This window comes from Petromyzon marinus, chromosome 77, assembly GCF_048934315.1.
Source record: "Petromyzon marinus isolate PM22_M1 ecotype Great Lakes invasive population chromosome 77, UKy_Petmar_22M1.pri1.0, whole genome shotgun sequence".
Lineage (NCBI taxonomy): Eukaryota > Metazoa > Chordata > Hyperoartia > Petromyzontiformes > Petromyzontidae > Petromyzon > Petromyzon marinus.
Genome location: NC_133743.1, coordinates 1449436 through 1459121, shown reverse-complemented (window position 1 = coordinate 1459121; position 9686 = coordinate 1449436). Strand labels below are relative to the sequence as shown.

At 48.7% G+C, this 9686-nt stretch overlaps 1 protein-coding gene and 1 long non-coding RNA gene across 2 annotated transcripts in view; one reads left to right on the top strand and one right to left on the bottom strand.

Moving 5' to 3' along the window:
• The window catches only part of LOC116958441 (branched-chain alpha-ketoacid dehydrogenase kinase), a 175865-nt gene extending 172560 nt beyond the window's left edge, over positions 1 to 3305 (top strand). The window contains exon 11 of the mRNA XM_076056646.1: positions 2248 to 3305. The gene's annotated coding sequence lies outside the window, so the exon portion shown is untranslated. The remainder of the gene's footprint in view (positions 1 to 2247) is intronic.
• The window catches only part of LOC142907312 (uncharacterized), a 105878-nt gene that overhangs the window by 45625 nt on the left and 50567 nt on the right, over positions 1 to 9686 (bottom strand). The window lies entirely within an intron of this gene.

Sequence of the window (9686 nt, the reverse complement as noted above, 5' to 3'; positions counted from 1 at the left end):
TGTGTAGGGTGTATGGGGTGGTGTGTGTAGGGTGTGTAGGGTGTATGGGATGGTGTGTGTAGGGTGTATGGGATGGTGTGTAGGGTGTGTAGGGTGTATGGGATGTTGTGTAGGGTGTGTAGGGTGTATGGATGGTGTGTGTAGGGTGTATGGGATGGTGTGTGTAGGGTGTATGGGATGGTGTGTAGGGTGTATGGGATGGTGTGTGTAGGGTGTGTAGGGTGTAGGGTGTGTAGGGTGTATGGGATGGTGTGTGTAGGGTGTGTAGGGTGTATGGGGTGGTGTGTGTAGGGTGTATGGGATGGTGTGTGTAGGGTGTGTAGGGTGTATGGGATGGTGTGTGTAGGGTGTGTAGGGTGTATGGGGTGGTGTGTGTAGGGTGTATGGGATGGTGTGTGTAGGGTGTATGGGATGGTGTGTAGGGTGTATGGGATGGTGTGTAGGGTGTGTAGGGTGTATGGATGGTGTGTGTAGGGTGTATGGGATGGTGTGTGTAGGGTGTATGGGATGGTGTGTAGGGTGTATGGGGTGGTGTGTGTAGGGTGTATGGGATGGTGTGTGTAGGGTGTGTAGGGTGTATGGGGTGGTGTGTGTAGGGTGTGTAGGGTGTATGGGATGGTGTGTGTAGGGTGTGTAGGGTGTATGGGATGGTGTGTGTAGGGTGTATGGGATGGTGTGTGTAGGGTGTATGGGGTGGTGTGTGTAGGGTGTATGGGATGGTGTGTGTAGGGTGTGTAGGGTGTATGGGGTGGTGTGTAGGGTGTGTAGGGTGTATGGGGTGGTGTGTGTAGGGTGTATGGGATGGTGTGTGTAGGGTGTATGGGGTGGTGTGTGTAGGGTGTATGGGATGGTGTGTAGGGTGTGTAGGGTGTATGGGATGGTGTGTAGGGTGTGTAGGGTGTATGGATGGTGTGTGTAGGGTGTATGGGATGGTGTGTAGGGTGTATGGGATGGTGTGTGTAGGGTGTGTAGGGTGTGTAGGATGTATGGGATGGTGTGTGTAGGGTGTGTAGGGTGTATGGGATGGTGTGTGTAGGGTGTATGGGGTGGTGTGTAGGGTGTGTAGGGTGTATGGGGTGGTGTGTAGGGTGTATGGGATGGTGTGTGTAGGGTTTGTAGGGTGTATGGGATGGTGTGTGTAGGGTTTGTAGGGTTTATGGGATGGTGTGTGTAGGGTGTGTAGGGTGTATGGGATGGTGTGTGTAGGGTGTATGGGGTGGTGTGTGTAGGGTGTATGGGATGGTGTGTGTAGGGTGTGTAGGGTGTATGGGGTGGTGTGTGTAGGGTGTGTAGGGTGTATGGGATGGTGTGTGTAGGGTGTATGGGATGGTGTGTAGGGTGTGTAGGGTGTATGGGATGTTGTGTAGGGTGTGTAGGGTGTATGGATGGTGTGTGTAGGGTGTATGGGATGGTGTGTGTAGGGTGTATGGGATGGTGTGTAGGGTGTATGGGATGGTGTGTGTAGGGTGTGTAGGGTGTATGGGGTGGTGTGTGTAGGGTGTGTAGGGTGTATGGGATGGTGTGTGTAGGGTGTGTAGGGTGTATGGGATGGTGTGTGTAGGGTGTATGGGATGGTGTGTGTAGGGTGTATGGGGTGGTGTGTGTAGGGTGTATGGGATGGTGTGTGTAGGGTGTGTAGGGTGTATGGGATGGTGTGTGTAGGGTGTGTAGGGTGTATGGGGTGGTGTGTGTAGGGTGTATGGGATGGTGTGTGTAGGGTGTATGGGATGGTGTGTAGGGTGTATGGGATGGTGTGTAGGGTGTGTAGGGTGTATGGATGGTGTGTGTAGGGTGTATGGGATGGTGTGTGTAGGGTGTATGGGATGGTGTGTAGGGTGTATGGGATGGTGTGTGTAGGGTGTGTAGGGTGTATGGGGTGGTGTGTGTAGGGTGTGTAGGATGTATGGGATGGTGTGTGTAGGGTGTGTAGGGTGTATGGGATGGTGTGTGTAGGGTGTATGGGGTGGTGTGTGTAGGGTGTGTAGGGTGTATGGGATGGTGTGTGTAGGGTGTGTAGGGTGTATGGGATGGTGTGTGTAGGATGTGTAATCGAACCCACAACCTCCTGTAGACCAGGCGAGGTAGTCAACATCTCTCAGTGTAATCGAACCCACGACCTCCTGTAGACCAGGCGAGGTAGTCAACATCTCTCAGGCTAATCGAACCCACGGGACCTGTACACCAGGCGAGGTAGTCAACATCTCTCAGGCTAATCGAACCCACGGGACCTCCTGTACACCAGGCGAGGTAGTCAACATCTCTCAGGGTAATCGAACCCACGACCTCCTGTAGACCAGGCGAGGTAGTCAACATCTCTCAGGCTAATCGAACCCACGACCTCCTGTATACCAGGCGAGGTAGTCAACATCTCTCGGGGTAATCGAACCCACGACCTCCTGTATACCAGGCGAGGTAGTCAACATCTCTCAGGGTAATCGAACCCACGACCTCCTGTATACCAGGCGAGGTAGTCAACATCTCTCAGGCTAATCGAACCCACGACCTCCTGTATACCGAGCGAGGTAGTCATCTCTCAGGCTAATCGAACCCACGACCTCCTGTATACCGGGCGAGGTAGTCAACATCTCTCAGGGTAATCGAACCCACAACCTCCTGTAGACCCGGCGAGGTAGTCAACATCTCTCATGGTAATCGATCCCACGATCTCCTGTATACCAAGCGAGGTAGTCAACATCTCTCAGGGTAATCGAACCCACGAGACCTCCTGCATACCGGGCGAGGTAGTCAACATCTCTCAGGCTAATCGAACCCACGAGACCTCCTGCATACCGGGCGAGGTAGTCAACATCTCACCAATGGAGGTGTCACGCTACCGCTGTTGCTACCTGGGAGCGGCAGCACTTGCCCCAGCAGTCTGCGTGGGCTACGTGGGTCACCTTTGTGTGGAAGCAGAGGGCCAAGCACGGGGTCACATGGAGGACGACGTTTTTATTACGGAGCGCACGAGGTTACAACAGGCAGCGGCTACGCGACACCACTCATTCAACTACCACTCACCACGACTCACTCAACTACACCACTCGCCTACACCACTCATTCAACTACCACTCACCACGACTCACTCAACTACACCACTCGCCTACACCACTCATTCAACTACCACTCACCACGACTCACTCAACTACACCACTCGCCTACACCACTCATTCAACTACCACTCACCACGACTCACTCAACTACACCACTCGCCTACACCACTCATTCAACTACCACTCACCACGACTCACTCAACTACACCACTCATTCAACTACCACTCACCACGACTCACTCAACTACACCACTCGCCTACACCACTCATTCAACTACCACTCACCACGACTCACTCAACTACACCACTCGCCTACACCACTCATTCAACTACCACTCACCACGACTCACTCAACTACACCACTCGCCTACACCACTCATTCAACTACCACTCACCACGACTCACTCAACTACACCACTCGCCTACACCACTCATTCAACTACCACTCACCACGACTCACTCAACTACACCACTCGCCTACACCACTCATTCAACTACCACTCACCACGACTCACTCAACTACACCACTCGCCTACACCACTCATTCAACTACCACTCACCACGACTCACTCAACTACACCACTCGCCTACACCACTCATTCAACTACCACTCACCACGACTCACTCAACTACACCACTCGCCTACACCACTCATTCAACTACCACTCACCACGACTCACTCAACTACACCACTCATTCAACTACCACTCACCACGACTCACTCAACTACCCCACTCGCCTACACCACTCATTCAACTACCACTCACCACGACTCACTCAACTACACCACTCATTCAACTACCACTCACCACGACTCGCTCAACTACACCACTCATTCAACTACCACTCACCACGACTCACTCAACTTCACCACTCGTTCATTCAACTCCTCACGCCCACCCACTCAACACCCACTCACTTTCACCACCACTCACCACACACAGTGTATATATTGTATATATATGTATCTATATAAAAAAAACTACAAAGCTCTAGGGTTGGGAGGACCTTAAGATTAACGGTATCTCATCCCGCGACAACTCCCATCTACAACCTGGTGTCTTATCTCACTACACAAACTACAACCTGGTGTCTTATCTCACTACACAAACTACTACCTGGCGTCTTATCTCACTACACAAACTACAACCTGGTGTCTTATCTCACTACACAAACTACAGCCTGGTGTCTTATCTCACTACACAACCTGGTGTCTTATCTCACTACACAAACTACAACCTGGTGTCTTATCTCACTACACAAACTACAACCTGGTGTCTTATCTCACTACACAAACTACAACCTGGTGTCTTATCTCACTACACAAACTACAACCTGGTGTCTTATCTCACTACACAAACTACAACCTGGTGTCTTATCTCACTACACAACCTGGTGTCTTATCTCACTACACAAACTACAACCTGGTGTCTTATCTCACCACAAACTACAACCTGGTGTCTTATCTCACTACACAAACTACAACCTGGTGTCTTATCTCACTACACAAACTACAACCTGGTGTCTTATCTCACTACACAAACTACAACCTGGTGTCTTATCTCACTACACAAACTACAACCTGGTGTCTTATCTCACTACACAAACTACAACCTGGTGTCTTATCTCACTACACAAACTACAACCTGGTGTCTTATCTCACTACACAAACTACAACCTGGTGTCTTATCTCACTACACAAACTACAACCTGGTGTCTTATCTCACTACACAACCTGGTGTCTTATCTCACTACACAAACTACAACCTGGTGTCTTATCTCACTACACAACCTACAACCTGGTGTCTTATCTCACTACACAAACTACAACCTGGTGTCTTATCTCACTACACAAACTACAACCTGGTGTCTTATCTCACTACACAAACTACAACCTGGTGTCTTATCTCACTACACAAACTACAACCTGGTGTCTTATCTCACTACACAAACTACAACCTGGTGTCTTATCTCACTACACAAACTACAACCTGGTGTCTTATCTCACTACACAAACTACAACCTGGTGTCTTATCTCACTACACAAACTACAACCTGGTGTCTTATCTCACTACACAAACTACAACCTGGTGTCTTATCTCACTACACAACCTGGTGTCTTATCTCACTACACAAACTACAACCTGGTGTCTTATCTCACTACACAAACTACAACCTGGTGTCTTATCTCACTACACAAACTACAACCTGGTGTCTTATCTCACTACACAAACTACAACCTGGTGTCTTATCTCACTACACAAACTACAACCTGGTGTCTTATCTCACTACACAAACTACAACCTGGTGTCTTATCTCACTACACAAACTACAACCTGGTGTCTTATCTCACTACACAACCTGGTGTCTTATCTCACTACACAAACTACAACCTGGTGTCTTATCTTACTACACAAACTACAACCTGGTGTCTTATCTCACTACACAAACTACAACCTGGTGTCTTATCTCACTACACAACCTGGTGTCTTATCTCACTACACAAACTACAACCTGGTGTCTTATCTCACTACACAACCTGGTGTCTTATCTCACTACACAAACTACAACCTGGTGTCTTATCTCACTACACAAACTACAACCTGGTGTCTTATCTCACTACACAACCTGGTGTCTTATCTCACTACACAAACTACAACCTGGTGTCTTATCTCACTACACAAACTACAACCTGGTGTCTTATCTCACTACACAAACTACAACCTGGTGTCTTATCTCACTACACAAACTACAACCTGGTGTCTTATCTCACTACACAAACTACAACCTGGTGTCTTATCTCACTACACAAACTACAACCTGGTGTCTTATCTCACTACACAAACTACAACCTGGTGTCTTATCTCACTACACAAACTACAACCTGGTGTCTTATCTCACTACACAAACTACAACCTGGTGTCTTATCTCACTACACAAACTACAACCTGGTGTCTTATCTCACTACACAACCTGGTGTCTTATCTCACTACACAAACTACAACCTGGTGTCTTATCTTACTACACAAACTACAACCTGGTATCTTATCTCACTACACAAACTACAACCTGGTGTCTTATCTCACTACACAACCTGGTGTCTTATCTCACTACACAAACTACAACCTGGTGTCTTATCTCACTACACAACCTGGTGTCTTATCTCACTACACAAACTACAACCTGGTGTCTTATCTCACTACACAAACTACAACCTGGTGTCTTATCTCACTACACAACCTGGTGTCTTATCTCACTACACAAACTACAACCTGGTGTCTTATCTCACTACACAAACTACAACCTGGTGTCTTATCTCACTACACAAACTACAACCTGGTGTCTTATCTCACTACACAAACTACAACCTGGTGTCTTATCTCACTACACAAACTACAACCTGGTGTCTTATCTCACTACACAAACTACAACCTGGTGTCTTATCTCACTACACAAACTACAACCTGGTGTCTTATCTCACTACACAACCTGGCATCTTATCTCACTACACAAACTACAACCTGGTGTCTTATCTCACTACACAACCTGGTGTCTTATCTCACTACACAAACTACAACCTGGTGTCTTATCTCACTACACAACCTGGTGTCTTATCTCACTACACAACCTGGTGTCTTATCTCACCACAAACTACAACCTGGTGTCTTATCTCACTACACAACCTGGTGTCTTATCTCACCACAAACTACAACCTGGTGTCTTATCTCACCACAAACTACAACCTGGTGTCTTATCTCACTACACAAACTACAACCTGGTGTCTTATCTCACTACACAAACTACAACCTGGTGTCTTATCTCACTACACAAACTACAACCTGGTGTCTTATCTCACTACACAAACTACAACCTGGTGTCTTATCTCACTACACAAACTACAACCTGGTGTCTTATCTCACTACACAAACTACTACCTGGTGTCTTATCTCACTACACAACCTGGTGTCTTATCTCACTACACAACCTGGTGTCTTATCTCACTACACAAACTACAACCTGGTCTTATCTTACTACACAAACTACAACCTGGTGTCTTATCTCACTACACAAACTACAACCTGGTGTCTTATCTCACTACACAACCTGGTGTCTTATCTCACTACACAAACTACTACCTGGTGTCTTATCTCACTACACAAACTACAACCTGGTGTCTTATCTCACTACACAAACTACAACCTGGTGTCTTATCTCACTACACAACCTGGTGTCTTATCTCACTACACAAACTACAACCTGGTGTCTTATCTCACTACACAAACTACAACCTGGTGTCTTATCTCACTACACAACCTGGTGTCTTATTTCACTACGCAACTACCTGGTGTCTTATCTTACTACACAAACTACAACCTGGTGTCTTATCTCACTACACAAACTACAACCTGGTGTCTTATCTCACTACACAAACTACAACCTGGTGTCTTATCTCACTACACAACCTGGTGTCTTATCTCACTACACAAACTACAACCTGGTGTCTTATCTCACTACACAACCTGGTGTCTTATCTCACTACACAAACTACAACCTGGTGTCTTATCTCACTACACAAACTACAACCTGGTGTCTTATCTCACTACACAAACTACAGCCTGGTGTCTTATCTCACTACACAACCTGGTGTCTTATCTCACTACACAAACTACAACCTGGTGTCTTATCTCACTACACAAACTACAACCTGGTGTCTTATCTCACTACACAAACTACAACCTGGTGTCTTATCTCACTACACAAACTACAACCTGGTGTCTTATCTCACTACACAACCTGGTGTCTTATCTCACTACACAAACTACAACCTGGTGTCTTATCTCACTACACAAACTACAACCTGGTGTCTTATCTCACTACACAAACTACAACCTGGTGTCTTATATCACTACACAAACTACAACCTGGTGTCTTATCTCACTACACAAACTACAACCTGGTGTCTTATCTCACTACACAAACTACAACCTGGTGTCTTATCTCACTACACAACCTGGTGTCTTATCTCACTACACAAACTACAACCTGGTGTCTTATCTTACTACACAAACTACAACCTGGTGTCTTATCTCACTACACAACCTGGTGTCTTATCTCACTACACAAACTACAACCTGGTGTCTTATCTCACTACACAACCTGGTGTCTTATCTCACTACACAACCTGGTGTCTTATCTCACTACACAACCTGGTGTCTTATCTCACTACACAAACTACAACCTGGTGTCTTATCTTACTACACAAACTACAACCTGGTGTCTTATCTCACTACACAACCTGGTGTCTTATCTCACTACACAAACTACAACCTGGTGTCTTATCTCACTACACAACCTGGTGTCTTATTTCACTACACAACTACCTGGTGTCTTATCTCACTACACAAACAACTACCTGGTGTCACGACAACCGTTATCTTGTGACAACCCGCATCTTAACTTGCCTTGCGACGGCCGGCGATCTCACGACACTCACAACAAGAACGGCAACTTCAAGAACGTCAACTTCACCGATTGTTTTGTTGATTGCTTCGTGAGAAAAACTCCTTCACGACGCGACTCCATCGCGAAGTTGTTTCACTCCTCCTGGGCCACGTTACCCCACCCACGTTACCCCACGTTACCCCACTCACGTTACCCCACTCACGTTACCCCACTCACGTTACCCCACTCACGTTACCCCACCCACGTTACCCCACGTTACCCCACTCACGTTACCCCACGTTACCCCACCCACGTTACCCCACGTTACCCCACCCACGTTACCCCACGTTACCCCACCCACGTTACCCCACGTTACCCCACCCACGTTACCCCACGTTACCCCACCCACGTTACCCCACGTTACCCCACCCACGTTACCCCACGTTACCCCACCCACGTTACCCCACGTTACCCCACCCACGTTACCCCACGTTACCCCACCCACGTTACCCCACGTTACCCCACCCACGTTACCCCACCCACGTTACCCCACCCACGTTACCCCACGTTACCCCACCCACGTTACCCCACGTTACCCCACCCACGTTACCCCACCCACGTTACCCCACCCACGTTACCCCACCCACGTTACCCCACCCACGTTACCCCACGTTACCCCACCCACGTTACCCCACCCACGTTACCCCACCCACGTTACCCCACCCAGCCCACGTTACCCCACCCACGTTACCACACCCACGTTACCCCACCCACGTTACCCCACGTTACCCCACCCACGTTACCCCACGTTACCCCACTCATGTTACCCCACCCAGCCCACGTTACCCCACGTTACCCACCCACGTTACCCCACTCACGTTACACCACCCATCCCACCCACCCCACTTTACCCCACTCACGTTACCCCACTCACCCCACGTTACCCCACCCAGCCCACTCACCCCACGTTACCCCCCCCACGTTACCCCACCCAGCCCACTCACCCCACGTTACCCCCCCCACGTTACCCCACCCAGCCCACTCACCCCACGTTACCCCCCCCACGTTACCCCCCCCAGCCCACTCACCCCACGTTACCCCACCCACGTTACCCCCCCCACCACACCCACCCCCCACGTTACCCCCACCCCACCCACCCCCCACCCACCCCCCACCCCACCCCCCACCCCACCC